The sequence below is a fragment of the Hyperolius riggenbachi genome, chromosome 2, assembly GCF_040937935.1.
Source record: "Hyperolius riggenbachi isolate aHypRig1 chromosome 2, aHypRig1.pri, whole genome shotgun sequence".
NCBI classification, from domain to species: domain Eukaryota; kingdom Metazoa; phylum Chordata; class Amphibia; order Anura; family Hyperoliidae; genus Hyperolius; species Hyperolius riggenbachi.
In genome coordinates this window covers 155651245-155660723 of record NC_090647.1, presented here as the reverse complement: position 1 = coordinate 155660723, position 9479 = coordinate 155651245, and the positions used below count along the sequence as shown (strand labels likewise).

The 9479-nt window shown below is 60.3% G+C and overlaps 24 non-coding genes and 23 pseudogenes across 24 annotated transcripts; all 47 read right to left on the bottom strand.

Annotated features, from left to right (window-relative positions):
- Positions 1-53: 53 nt before the first annotated feature.
- On the bottom strand, positions 54-172 carry LOC137558325 (5S ribosomal RNA). Its single transcript, XR_011029680.1, has one exon. It is a non-coding gene; the product is annotated as a 5S ribosomal RNA (ribosomal RNA).
- An 83-nt stretch (positions 173-255) lies between these two features.
- Positions 256-374, bottom strand: LOC137552119 (5S ribosomal RNA; annotated as a pseudogene).
- Positions 375-457: 83 nt separating this feature from the next.
- Positions 458-576, bottom strand: LOC137558747 (5S ribosomal RNA; annotated as a pseudogene).
- An 83-nt stretch (positions 577-659) lies between these two features.
- LOC137558428 (5S ribosomal RNA) lies at positions 660-778 on the bottom strand (annotated as a pseudogene).
- Positions 779-861: 83 nt separating this feature from the next.
- On the bottom strand, positions 862-980 carry LOC137556473 (5S ribosomal RNA). The gene has a single exon (XR_011029123.1). It is a non-coding gene; the product is annotated as a 5S ribosomal RNA (ribosomal RNA).
- An 83-nt stretch (positions 981-1063) lies between these two features.
- Positions 1064-1182, bottom strand: LOC137556472 (5S ribosomal RNA). Its single transcript, XR_011029122.1, has one exon. It is a non-coding gene; the product is annotated as a 5S ribosomal RNA (ribosomal RNA).
- Positions 1183-1265: 83 nt separating this feature from the next.
- Positions 1266-1384, bottom strand: LOC137558452 (5S ribosomal RNA; annotated as a pseudogene).
- Positions 1385-1467: 83 nt separating this feature from the next.
- LOC137556471 (5S ribosomal RNA) lies at positions 1468-1586 on the bottom strand. Its single transcript, XR_011029121.1, has one exon. It is a non-coding gene; the product is annotated as a 5S ribosomal RNA (ribosomal RNA).
- An 83-nt stretch (positions 1587-1669) lies between these two features.
- LOC137556469 (5S ribosomal RNA) lies at positions 1670-1788 on the bottom strand. Its single transcript, XR_011029119.1, has one exon. It is a non-coding gene; the product is annotated as a 5S ribosomal RNA (ribosomal RNA).
- An 83-nt stretch (positions 1789-1871) lies between these two features.
- Positions 1872-1990, bottom strand: LOC137548604 (5S ribosomal RNA; annotated as a pseudogene).
- An 83-nt stretch (positions 1991-2073) lies between these two features.
- On the bottom strand, positions 2074-2192 carry LOC137555414 (5S ribosomal RNA). Its single transcript, XR_011028099.1, has one exon. It is a non-coding gene; the product is annotated as a 5S ribosomal RNA (ribosomal RNA).
- Positions 2193-2275: 83 nt separating this feature from the next.
- Positions 2276-2394, bottom strand: LOC137558289 (5S ribosomal RNA; annotated as a pseudogene).
- Positions 2395-2477: 83 nt separating this feature from the next.
- LOC137553162 (5S ribosomal RNA) lies at positions 2478-2596 on the bottom strand (annotated as a pseudogene).
- Positions 2597-2679: 83 nt separating this feature from the next.
- Positions 2680-2798, bottom strand: LOC137557644 (5S ribosomal RNA; annotated as a pseudogene).
- An 83-nt stretch (positions 2799-2881) lies between these two features.
- Positions 2882-3000, bottom strand: LOC137556468 (5S ribosomal RNA). The gene has a single exon (XR_011029117.1). It is a non-coding gene; the product is annotated as a 5S ribosomal RNA (ribosomal RNA).
- An 83-nt stretch (positions 3001-3083) lies between these two features.
- Positions 3084-3203, bottom strand: LOC137551198 (5S ribosomal RNA; annotated as a pseudogene).
- An 83-nt stretch (positions 3204-3286) lies between these two features.
- LOC137548326 (5S ribosomal RNA) lies at positions 3287-3405 on the bottom strand (annotated as a pseudogene).
- Positions 3406-3488: 83 nt separating this feature from the next.
- Positions 3489-3607, bottom strand: LOC137557832 (5S ribosomal RNA; annotated as a pseudogene).
- An 83-nt stretch (positions 3608-3690) lies between these two features.
- LOC137548067 (5S ribosomal RNA) lies at positions 3691-3809 on the bottom strand (annotated as a pseudogene).
- Positions 3810-3892: 83 nt separating this feature from the next.
- Positions 3893-4011, bottom strand: LOC137548519 (5S ribosomal RNA; annotated as a pseudogene).
- An 83-nt stretch (positions 4012-4094) lies between these two features.
- On the bottom strand, positions 4095-4213 carry LOC137556467 (5S ribosomal RNA). The gene has a single exon (XR_011029116.1). It is a non-coding gene; the product is annotated as a 5S ribosomal RNA (ribosomal RNA).
- An 83-nt stretch (positions 4214-4296) lies between these two features.
- Positions 4297-4415, bottom strand: LOC137551936 (5S ribosomal RNA; annotated as a pseudogene).
- Positions 4416-4498: 83 nt separating this feature from the next.
- Positions 4499-4617, bottom strand: LOC137559435 (5S ribosomal RNA; annotated as a pseudogene).
- An 83-nt stretch (positions 4618-4700) lies between these two features.
- LOC137556466 (5S ribosomal RNA) lies at positions 4701-4819 on the bottom strand. The gene has a single exon (XR_011029115.1). It is a non-coding gene; the product is annotated as a 5S ribosomal RNA (ribosomal RNA).
- Positions 4820-4902: 83 nt separating this feature from the next.
- Positions 4903-5021, bottom strand: LOC137556465 (5S ribosomal RNA). Its single transcript, XR_011029114.1, has one exon. It is a non-coding gene; the product is annotated as a 5S ribosomal RNA (ribosomal RNA).
- Positions 5022-5104: 83 nt separating this feature from the next.
- Positions 5105-5223, bottom strand: LOC137558210 (5S ribosomal RNA). The gene has a single exon (XR_011029669.1). It is a non-coding gene; the product is annotated as a 5S ribosomal RNA (ribosomal RNA).
- An 83-nt stretch (positions 5224-5306) lies between these two features.
- Positions 5307-5425, bottom strand: LOC137552118 (5S ribosomal RNA; annotated as a pseudogene).
- An 83-nt stretch (positions 5426-5508) lies between these two features.
- Positions 5509-5627, bottom strand: LOC137556464 (5S ribosomal RNA). Its single transcript, XR_011029113.1, has one exon. It is a non-coding gene; the product is annotated as a 5S ribosomal RNA (ribosomal RNA).
- Positions 5628-5710: 83 nt separating this feature from the next.
- On the bottom strand, positions 5711-5829 carry LOC137551844 (5S ribosomal RNA; annotated as a pseudogene).
- An 83-nt stretch (positions 5830-5912) lies between these two features.
- LOC137556462 (5S ribosomal RNA) lies at positions 5913-6031 on the bottom strand. The gene has a single exon (XR_011029112.1). It is a non-coding gene; the product is annotated as a 5S ribosomal RNA (ribosomal RNA).
- Positions 6032-6114: 83 nt separating this feature from the next.
- On the bottom strand, positions 6115-6233 carry LOC137549540 (5S ribosomal RNA). Its single transcript, XR_011026827.1, has one exon. It is a non-coding gene; the product is annotated as a 5S ribosomal RNA (ribosomal RNA).
- Positions 6234-6316: 83 nt separating this feature from the next.
- Positions 6317-6435, bottom strand: LOC137557509 (5S ribosomal RNA; annotated as a pseudogene).
- An 83-nt stretch (positions 6436-6518) lies between these two features.
- LOC137556575 (5S ribosomal RNA) lies at positions 6519-6637 on the bottom strand. The gene has a single exon (XR_011029219.1). It is a non-coding gene; the product is annotated as a 5S ribosomal RNA (ribosomal RNA).
- Positions 6638-6720: 83 nt separating this feature from the next.
- LOC137556461 (5S ribosomal RNA) lies at positions 6721-6839 on the bottom strand. Its single transcript, XR_011029111.1, has one exon. It is a non-coding gene; the product is annotated as a 5S ribosomal RNA (ribosomal RNA).
- An 83-nt stretch (positions 6840-6922) lies between these two features.
- On the bottom strand, positions 6923-7041 carry LOC137556460 (5S ribosomal RNA). The gene has a single exon (XR_011029110.1). It is a non-coding gene; the product is annotated as a 5S ribosomal RNA (ribosomal RNA).
- Positions 7042-7124: 83 nt separating this feature from the next.
- On the bottom strand, positions 7125-7243 carry LOC137556459 (5S ribosomal RNA). Its single transcript, XR_011029109.1, has one exon. It is a non-coding gene; the product is annotated as a 5S ribosomal RNA (ribosomal RNA).
- Positions 7244-7326: 83 nt separating this feature from the next.
- On the bottom strand, positions 7327-7445 carry LOC137547691 (5S ribosomal RNA; annotated as a pseudogene).
- Positions 7446-7528: 83 nt separating this feature from the next.
- LOC137556457 (5S ribosomal RNA) lies at positions 7529-7647 on the bottom strand. The gene has a single exon (XR_011029107.1). It is a non-coding gene; the product is annotated as a 5S ribosomal RNA (ribosomal RNA).
- Positions 7648-7730: 83 nt separating this feature from the next.
- On the bottom strand, positions 7731-7849 carry LOC137556456 (5S ribosomal RNA). The gene has a single exon (XR_011029106.1). It is a non-coding gene; the product is annotated as a 5S ribosomal RNA (ribosomal RNA).
- An 83-nt stretch (positions 7850-7932) lies between these two features.
- LOC137556455 (5S ribosomal RNA) lies at positions 7933-8051 on the bottom strand. The gene has a single exon (XR_011029105.1). It is a non-coding gene; the product is annotated as a 5S ribosomal RNA (ribosomal RNA).
- An 83-nt stretch (positions 8052-8134) lies between these two features.
- On the bottom strand, positions 8135-8253 carry LOC137558350 (5S ribosomal RNA; annotated as a pseudogene).
- Positions 8254-8336: 83 nt separating this feature from the next.
- LOC137557831 (5S ribosomal RNA) lies at positions 8337-8455 on the bottom strand (annotated as a pseudogene).
- An 83-nt stretch (positions 8456-8538) lies between these two features.
- LOC137548025 (5S ribosomal RNA) lies at positions 8539-8657 on the bottom strand (annotated as a pseudogene).
- Positions 8658-8740: 83 nt separating this feature from the next.
- LOC137556454 (5S ribosomal RNA) lies at positions 8741-8859 on the bottom strand. Its single transcript, XR_011029104.1, has one exon. It is a non-coding gene; the product is annotated as a 5S ribosomal RNA (ribosomal RNA).
- Positions 8860-8942: 83 nt separating this feature from the next.
- LOC137551935 (5S ribosomal RNA) lies at positions 8943-9061 on the bottom strand (annotated as a pseudogene).
- An 83-nt stretch (positions 9062-9144) lies between these two features.
- LOC137556453 (5S ribosomal RNA) lies at positions 9145-9263 on the bottom strand. The gene has a single exon (XR_011029103.1). It is a non-coding gene; the product is annotated as a 5S ribosomal RNA (ribosomal RNA).
- An 83-nt stretch (positions 9264-9346) lies between these two features.
- Positions 9347-9465, bottom strand: LOC137556854 (5S ribosomal RNA). Its single transcript, XR_011029492.1, has one exon. It is a non-coding gene; the product is annotated as a 5S ribosomal RNA (ribosomal RNA).
- Between the last annotated feature and the right edge of the window lie 14 nt (positions 9466-9479).

Below are 9479 nucleotides of genomic sequence, written 5' to 3'. Positions count from 1 at the left end.
AGGTGAGGCTTCCCACGCGTGCTCATAGCCATTGGGCCTCAAACCCAAAAAAACGCCTGCAGCACCTGGGGTTCACAGCCGGTCTCCCATGCAACTACTAACCAGGCCTGAAGCCGCTTAGCTTCCGCGATCTGACGAGAGCGGGCGCTTTCGGCTTAGTGTGGCCGCAGGCAAACTCCAAGGCGCCGTTTCGGCGCCTTGAAGGTGAGGCTTCCCACACGTGCTCATAGCCATTGGGCCTCAAACCCAAAAAAACGCCTGCAGCACCTGGGGTTCACAGCCCTTCTCCCATGCAGCTACTAACCAGGCCTGAAGCCGCTTAGCTTCCGCGATCTGACGAGAGCGGGCGCTTTCGGCTTAGTGTGGCCGCAGGCAAACTCCAAGGCGCCGTTTCGGCGCCTTGAAGGTGAGGCTTCCCACGCGTGCTCATAGCCATTGGGCCTCAAACCCAAAAAAACGCCTGCAGCACCTGGGGTTCACAGCCGGTCTCCCATGCAGCTACTAACCAGGCCTGAAGCCGCTTAGCTTCCGCGATCTGACGAGATCGGGCGCTTTCGGCTTAGTGTGGCCGCAGGCAAACTCCAAGGCGCCGTTTCGGCGCCTTGAAGGTGAGGCTTCCCACGCGTGCTCATAGCCATTGGGCCTCAAACCCAAAAAAACGCCTGCAGCACCTGGGGTTCACAGCCGGTCTCCCATGCAGCTACTAACCAGGCCTGAAGCCGCTTAACTTCCGCGATCTGACAAGAGCGGGCGCTTTCGGCTTAGTGTGGCCGCAGGCAAACTCCAAGGCTCCGTTTCGGCGCCTTGAAGGTGAGGCTTCCCACGCGTGCTCATAGCCATTGGGCCTCAAACCCAAAAAAACGCCTGCAGCACCTGGGGTTCACAGCCGGTCTCCCATGCAGCTACTAACCAGGCCTGAAGCCGCTTAGCTTCCGCGATCTGACGAGAGCGGGCGCTTTCGGCTTAGTGTGGCCGCAGGCAAACTCCAAGGCGCCGTTTCGGCGCCTTGAAGGTGAGGCTTCCCACGCGTGCTCATAGCCATTGGGCCTCAAACCCAAAAAAACGCCTGCAGCACCTGGGGTTCACAGCCGGTCTCCCATGCAGCTACTAACCAGGCCTGAAGCCGCTTAGCTTCCGCGATCTGACGAGAGCGGGCGCTTTCGGCTTAGTGTGGCCGCAGGCAAACTCCAAGGCGCCGTTTCGGCGCCTTGAAGGTGAGGCTTCCCACGCGTGCTCATAGCCATTGGGCCTCAAACCCAAAAAAACACCTGCAGCACCTGGGGTTCACAGCCGGTCTCCCATGTAGCTACTAACCAGGCCTGAAGCCGCTTAGCTTCCGCGATCTGACGAGAGCGGGCGCTTTCGGCTTAGTGTGGCCGCAGGCAAACTCCAAGGCTCCGTTTCGGCGCCTTGAAGGTGAGGCTTCCCACGCGTGCTCATAGCCATTGGGCCTCAAACCCAAAAAACCGCCTGCAGCACCTGGGGTTCACAGCCGGTCTCCCATGCAGCTACTAACCAGGCCTGAAGCCGCTTAGCTTCCGCGATCTGACGAGAGCGGGCGCTTTCGGCTTAGTGTGGCCGCAGGCAAACTCCAAGGCGCCGTTCCGGCGCCTTGAAGGTGAGGCTTCCCACGCGTGCTCATAGCCATTGGGCCTCAAACCCAAAAAAACGCCTGCAGCACCTGGGGTTCACAGCCGGTCTCCCATGCAGCTACTAACCAGGCCTGAAGCCGCTTAGCTTCCGCGATCTGACGAGAGCGGGCGCTTTCGGCTTAGTGTGGCCGCAGGCAAACTCCAAGGCTCCGTTTCGGCGCCTTGAAGGTGAGGCTTCCCACGCGTGCTCATAGCCATTGGGCCTCAAACCCAAAAAAACGCCTGCAGCACCTGGGGTTCACAGCCGGTCTCCCATGCAGCTACTAACCAGTCCTGAAGCCGCTTAGCTTCCGCGATCTGACGAGAGCGGGCGCTTTCGGCTTAGTGTGGCCGCAGGCAAACTCCAAGGCGCCGTTCCGGCGCCTTGAAGGTGAGGCTTCCCACGCGTGCTCATAGCCATTGGGCCTCAAACCCAAAAAAACGCCTGCAGCACCTGGGGTTCACAGCCGGTCTCCCATGCAGCTACTAACCAGGCCTGAAGCCGCTTAACTTCCGCGATCTGACGAGAGCGGGCGCTTTCGGCTTAGTGTGGCCGCAGGCAAACTCCAAGGCGCCGTTTCGGCGCCTTGAAGGTGAGGCTTCCCACGCGTGCTCATAGCCATTGGGCCTCAAACCCAAAAAAACGCCTGCAGCACCTGGGGTTCACAGCCGGTCTTCCATGCAGCTACTAACCAGGCCTGAAGCCGCTTAGCTTCCGCGATCTGACGAGAGCGGGCGCTTTCGGCTTAGTGTGGCCGCAGGCAAACTCCAAGGCGCCGTTTCGGCGCCTTGAAGGTGAGGCTTCCCACGCGTGCTCATAGCCATTGGGCCTCAAACCCAAAAAAACGCCTGCAGCACCTGGGGTTCACAGCCGGTCTCCCATGCAGCTACTAACCAGGCCTGAAGCCACTTAGCTTCCGCGATCTGACGAGAGCGGGCGCTTTCGGCTTAGTGTGGCCAAAGGGAAACTCCAAGGCTCCGTTTCGGCGCCTTGAAGGTGAGGCTTCCCACGCGTGCTCATAGCCATTGGGCCTCAAACCCAAAAAAACGCCTGCAGCACCTGGTGTTCACAGCCAGTCTCCCATGCAGCTACTAACCAGGCCTGAAGCCGCTTAGCTTCCGCGATCTGACGAGAGCGGGCGCTTTCGGCTTAGTGTGGCCGCAGGCAAACTCCAAGGCGCCGTTCCGGCGCCTTGAAGGTGAGGCTTCCCACGCGTGCTCATAGCCATTGGGCCTCAAACCCAAAAAAACGCCTGCAGCACCTGGGGTTCACAGCCGGTCTCCCATGCAGCTACTAACCAGGCCTGAAGCCGCTTAGCTTCCGCGATCTGACGAGAGCGGGCGCTTTCGGCTTAGTGTGGCCGCAGGCAAACTCCAAGGCGCCGTTTCGGAGCCTTGAAGGTGAGGCTTCCCACGCGTGCTCATAGCCATTGGGCCTCAAACCCAAAAAAACGCCTGCAGCACCTGGGGTTCACAGCCGGTCTCCCATGCAGCTACTAACCAGGCCTGAAGCCGCTTAGCTTCCGTCGATCTGACGAGAGCGGGCGCTTTCGGCTTAGTGTGGCTGCAGGCAAACTCCAAGGCGCCGTTTCGGCGCCTTGAAGGTGAGGCTTCCCACGCGTGCTCATAGCCATTGGGCCTCAAACCCAAAAAAACGCCTGCAGCACCTGGGGTTCACAGCCGGTCTCCCATGCAGCTACTAACCAGGCATGAAGCCGCTTAGCTTCCGCGATCTGACGAGAGCGGGCGCTTTCGGCTTAGTGTGGCCGCAGGCAAACTCCAAGGCTCCGTTTCGGCGCCTTGAAGGTGAGGCTTCCCACGCGTGCTCATAGCCATTGGGCCTCAAACCCCAAAAAACGCCTGCAGCACCTGGGGTTCACAGCCGGTCTCCCATGCAGCTACTAACCAGGCCTGAAGCCGCTTAGCTTCCGCGATCTGACGAGAGCAGGCGCTTTCGGCTTAGTGTGGCCGCAGGCAAACTCCAAGGCGCCGTTCCGGCGCCTTGAAGGTGAGGCTTCCCACGCGTGCTCATAGCCATTGGGCCTCAAACCCAAAAAAACGCCTGCAGCACCTGGGGTTCACAGCCGGTCTCCCATGCAGCTACTAACCAGGCCTGAAGCCGCTTAGCTTCCGCGATCTGACGAGAGTGGGCGCTTTCGGCTTAGTGTGGCCGCAGGCAAACTCCAAGGCGCCGTTTCGGCGCCTTGAAGGTGAGGCTTCCCACGCGTGCTCATAGCCATTGGGCCTCAAACCCAAAAAAACGCCTGCAGCACCTGGGGTTCACAGCCGGTCTCCCATGCAGCTACTAATCAGGCCTGAAGCCGCTTAGCTTCCGCGATCTGACGAGAGCGGACGCTTTCAGCTTAGTGTGGCCGCAGGCAAACTCCAAGGCGCCGTTTCGGCGCCTTGAAGGTGAGGCTTCCCACGCGTGCTCATAGCCATTGGGCCTCAAACCCAAAAAAACGCCTGCAGCACCTGGGGTTCACAGCCGGTCTCCCATGCAGCTACTAACCAGGCCTGAAGCCGCTTAGCTTCCGCGATCTGACGAGAGCGGGCGCTTTCGGCTTAGTGTGGCCGCAGGCAAACTCCACGGCGCCGTTTCGGCGCCTTGAAGGTGAGGCTTCCCACGCGTGCTCATAGCCATTGGGCCTCAAACCCAAAAAAACGCCTGCAGCAACTGGGGTTCACAGCCGGTCTCCCATGCAGCTACTAATCAGGCCTGAAGCCGCTTAGCTTCCGCGATCTGACGAGAGCGGACGCTTTCAGCTTAGTGTGGCCGCAGGCAAACTCCAAGGCGCCGTTTCGGCGCCTTGAAGGTGAGGTTTCCCACGCGTGCTCATAGCCATTGGGCCTCAAACCCAAAAAAACGCCTGCAGCACCTGGGGTTCACAGCCGGTCTCCCATGCAGCTACTAACCAGGCCTGAAGCCGCTTAGCTTCCGCGATCTGACGAGAGCGGGCGCTTTCGGCTTAGTGTGCCCGCAGGCAAACTCCAAGGCTCCGTTTCGGCGCCTTGAAGGTGAGGCTTCCCACGCGTGCTCATAGCCATTGGGCCTCAAACTCAAAAAAACGCCTGCAGCACCTGGGGTTCACAGCCGGTCTCCCATGCAGCTACTAACCAGGCCTGAAGCCGCTTAGCTTCCGCGATCTGACGAGAGCGGGCGCTTTCGGCTTAGTGTGGCCGCAGGCAAACTCCAAGGCGCCGTTTCGGCGCCTTGAAGGTGAGGCTTCCCACGCGTGCTCATAGCCATTGGGCCTCAAACCCAAAAAAACGCCTGCAGCACCTGGGGTTCACAGCCGGTCTCCCATGCAGCTACTAACCAGGCCTGAAGCCGCTTAGCTTCCGCGATCTGACGAGAGCGGGCGCTTTCGGCTTAGTGTGGCCGCAGGCAAACTCCAAGGCGCCGTTTCGGCGCCTTGAAGGTGAGGCTTCCCACGCGTGCTCATAGCCATTGGGCCTCAAACCCAAAAAAACGCCTGCAGCACCTGGGGTTCACAGCCGGTCTCCCATGCAACTACTAACCAGGCCTGAAGCCGCTTAGCTTCCGCGATCTGACGAGAGCGGGCGCTTTCGGCTTAGTGTGGCCGCAGGCAAACTCCAAGGCGCCGTTTCGGCGCCTTGAAGGTGAGGCTTCCCACACGTGCTCATAGCCATTGGGCCTCAAACCCAAAAAAACGCCTGCAGCACCTGGGGTTCACAGCCCTTCTCCCATGCAGCTACTAACCAGGCCTGAAGCCGCTTAGCTTCCGCGATCTGACGAGAGCGGGCGCTTTCGGCTTAGTGTGGCCGCAGGCAAACTCCAAGGCGCCGTTTCGGCGCCTTGAAGGTGAGGCTTCCCACGCGTGCTCATAGCCATTGGGCCTCAAACCCAAAAAAACGCCTGCAGCACCTGGGGTTCACAGCCGGTCTCCCATGCAGCTACTAACCAGGCCTGAAGCCGCTTAGCTTCCGCGATCTGACGAGAGCGGGCGCTTTCGGCTTAGTGTGGCCGCAGGCAAACTCCAAGGCGCCGTTTCGGCGCCTTGAAGGTGAGGCTTCCCACGCGTGCTCATAGCCATTGGGCCTCAAACCCAAAGAAACGCCTGCAGCACCTGGGGTTCACAGCCGGTCTCCCATGCAGCTACTAACCAGGCCTGAAGCAGCTTAACTTCCGCAATCTGACAAGAGCGGGCGCTTTCGGCTTAGTGTGGCCGCAGGCAAACTCCAAGGCTCCGTTTCGGCGCCTTGAAGGTGAGGCTTCCCACGCGTGCTCATAGCCATTGGGCCTCAAACCCAAAAAAACGCCTGCAGCACCTGGGGTTCACAGCCGGTCTCCCATGCAGCTACTAACCAGGCCTGAAGCCGCTTAGCTTCCGCGATCTGACGAGAGCGGGCGCTTTCGGCTTAGTGTGGCCGCAGGCAAACTCCAAGGCGCCGTTTCGGCGCCTTGAAGGTGAGGCTTCCCACGCGTGCTCATAGCCATTGGGCCTCAAACCCAAAAAAATGCCTGCAGCACCTGGGGTTCACAGCCGGTCTCCCATGCAGCTACTAACCAGGCCTGAAGCCGCTTAGCTTCCGCGATCTGACGAGAGCGGGCGCTTTCGGCTTAGTGTGGCCGCAGGCAAACTCCAAGGCGCCGTTTCGGCGCCTTGAAGGTGAGGCTTCCCACGCGTGCTCATAGCCATTGGGCCTCAAACCCAAAAAAACACCTGCAGCACCTGGGGTTCACAGCCGGTCTCCCATGCAGCTACTAACCAGGCCTGAAGCCGCTTAGCTTCCGCGATCTGACGAGAGCGGGCGCTTTCGGCTTAGTGTGGCCGCAGGCAAACTCCAAGGCGCCGTTCCGGCGCCTTGAAGGTGAGGCTTCCCACGCGTGCTCATAGCCATTGGGCCTCAAACCCAAAAAAACGCCTGCAGCACCTGGGGTTCACAGCCGGTCTCCCATGCAGCTACTAACCAGGCCTGAAGCCGCTTAGCTTCCGCGATCTGACGAGAGCGGGAGCTTTCGGCTTAGTGTGGCCGCAGGCAAACTCCAAGGCGCCGTTTCGGCGCCTTGAAGGTGAGGCTTCCCACGCGTGCTCATAGCCATTGGGCCTCAAACCCAAAAAAACGCCTGCAGCACCTGGGGTTCACAGCCGGTCTCCCATGCAGCTACTAACCAGGCCTGAAGCCGCTTAGCTTCCGCGATCTGACGAGAGCGGGCGCTTTCGGCTTAGTGTGGCCGCAGGCAAACTCCAAGGCGCCGTTTCGGCGCCTTGAAGGTGAGGCTTAACACGCGTGCTCATAGCCATTGGGCCTCAAACCCAAAAAAACGCCTGCAGCACCTGGGGTTCACAGCCGGTCTCCCATGCAGCTACTAACCAGGCCTGAAGCCGCTTAGCTTCCGCGATCTGACGAGAGCGGGCGCTTTCGGCTTAGTGTGGCCGCAGGCAAACTCCAAGGCGCCGTTTCGGCGCCTTGAAGGTGAGACTTCCCACGCGTGCTCATAGCCATTGGGCCTCAAACCCAAAAAAACGCCTGCAGCACCTGGGGTTCACAGCCGGTCTCCCATGCAGCTACTAACCAGGCCTGAAGCCGCTTAGCTTCCGCGATCTGACGAGAGCGGGCGCTTTCGGCTTAGTGTGGCCGCAGGCAAACTCCAAGGCGCCGTTTCGGCGCCTTGAAGGTGAGGCTTCCCACGCGTGCTCATAGCCATTGGGCCTCAAACCCAAAAAAACACCTGCAGTACCTGGGGTTCACAGCCGGTCTCCCATGCAGCTACTAACCAGGCCTGAAGCCGCTTAGCTTCCGCGATCTGACGAGAGCGGGCGCTTTCGGCTTAGTGTGGCCGCAGGCAAACTCCAAGGCTCCGTTTCGGCGCCTTGAAGGTGAGGCTTCCCACGCGTGCTCATAGCCATTGGGCCTCAAACCCAAAAAAACGCCTGCAGCACCTGGGGTTCACAGCCGGTCTCCCATGCAGCTACTAACCAGGCCTGAAGCCGCTTAGCTTCCGCGATCTGACGAGAGCGGGCGCTTTCGGCTTAGTGTGGCCGCAGGCAAACTCCAAGGCGCCGTTTCGGCGCCTTGAAGGTGAGGCTTACCACGCGTGCTCATAGCCATTGGGCCTCAAACCCAAAAAAACGCCTGCAGCACCTGGGGTTCACAGCCGGTCTCCCATGCAGCTACTAACCAGGCCTGAAGCCGCTTAGCTTCCGCGATCTGACGAGAGCGGGCGCTTTCGGCTTAGTGTGGCCGCAGGCAAACTCCAAGGCGCCGTTTCGGCGCCTTGAAGGTGAGGCTTCCCACGCGTGCTCATAGCCATTGGGCCTCAAACCCAAAAAAACGCCTGCAGCACCTGGGGTTCACAGCCGGTCTCCCATGCAGCTACTAACCAGGCCTGAAGCCGCTTAGCTTCCGCGATCTGACGAGAGCGGGCGCTTTCGGCTTAGTGTGGCCGCAGGCAAGCTCCAAGGCGCCGTTCCGGCGCCTTGAAGGTGAGGCTTCCCACGCGTGCTCATAGCCATTGGGCCTCAAACCCAAAAAAACGCCTGCAGCACCTGGGGTTCACAGCCGGTCTCCCATGCAGCTACTAACCAGGCCTGAAGCCGCTTAGCTTTCGCGATCTGACGAGAGCGGGCGCTTTCGGCTTAGTGTGGCCGCAGGCAAACTCCAAGGCGCCGTTTCGGCGCCTTGAAGGTGAGGCTTCCCACGCGTGCTCATAGCCATTGGGCCTCAAACCCAAAAAAACGCCTGCAGCACCTGGGGTTCACAGCCGGTCTCCCATGCAGCTACTAACCAGGCCTGAAGCCGCTTAGCTTCCGCGATCTGACGAGAGCAGGCGCTTTCGGCTTAGTGTGGCCGCAGGCAAACTCCAAGGCTCCGTTTCGGCGCCTTGAAGGTGAGGCTTCCCACGCGTGCTCATAGCCATTGGGCCTCAAACCCAAAAAAACGCCTGCAGCACCTGGGGTTCACAGCCGGTCTCCCATGCAGCTACTAACCAGGCCTGAAGCCGCTTAGCTTCCGCGATCTGACGAGAGCGGGCGCTTTCGGCTTAGTGTGGCCGTAGGCAAACTCCAAGGCGCCGTTCCGGCGCCTTGAAGGTGAGGCTTCCCACGCGTGCTCATAGCCATTGGGCCTCAAACCCAAAAAAACGCCTGCAGCACCTGGGGTTCACAGCCGGTCTCCCATGCAGCTACTAACCAGGCCTGAAGCCGCTTAGCTTCCGCGATCTGACGAGAGCGGGCGCTTTCGGCTTAGTGTGGCCGCAGGCAAACTCCACGGCGCCGTTTCGGCGCCTTGAAGGTGAGGCTTCCCACGCGTGCTCATAGCCATTGGGCCTCAAACCCAAAAAAACGCCTGCAGCAACTGGGGTTCACAGCCGGTCTCCCATGCAGCTACTAATCAGGCCTGAAGCCGCTTAGCTTCCGCGATCTGACGAGAGCGGACGCTTTCAGCTTAGTGTGGCCGCAGGCAAACTCCAAGGCGCCGTTTCGGCGCCTTGAAGGTGAGGCTTCCCACGCGTGCTCATAGCCATTGGGCCTCAAACCCAAAAAAACGCCTGCAGCACCTGGGGTTCACAGCCGGTCTCCCATGCAGCTACTAACCAGGCCTGAAGCCGCTTAGCTTCCGCGATCTGACGAGAGCGGGCGCTTTCGGCTTAGTGTGGCCGCAGGCAAACTCCAAGGCGCCGTTTCGGCGCCTTGAAGGTGAGGCTTCCCACGCGTGCTCATAGCCATTGGGCCTCAAACCCAAAAAAACGCCTGCAGCACCTGGGGTTCACAGCCAGTCTCCCATGCAACTACTAACCAGGCCTGAAGCCGCTTAGCTTCCGCGATCTGACGAGAGCGGGCGCTTTCGGCTTAGTGTGGCCGCAGGCAAACTCCAAGGCGC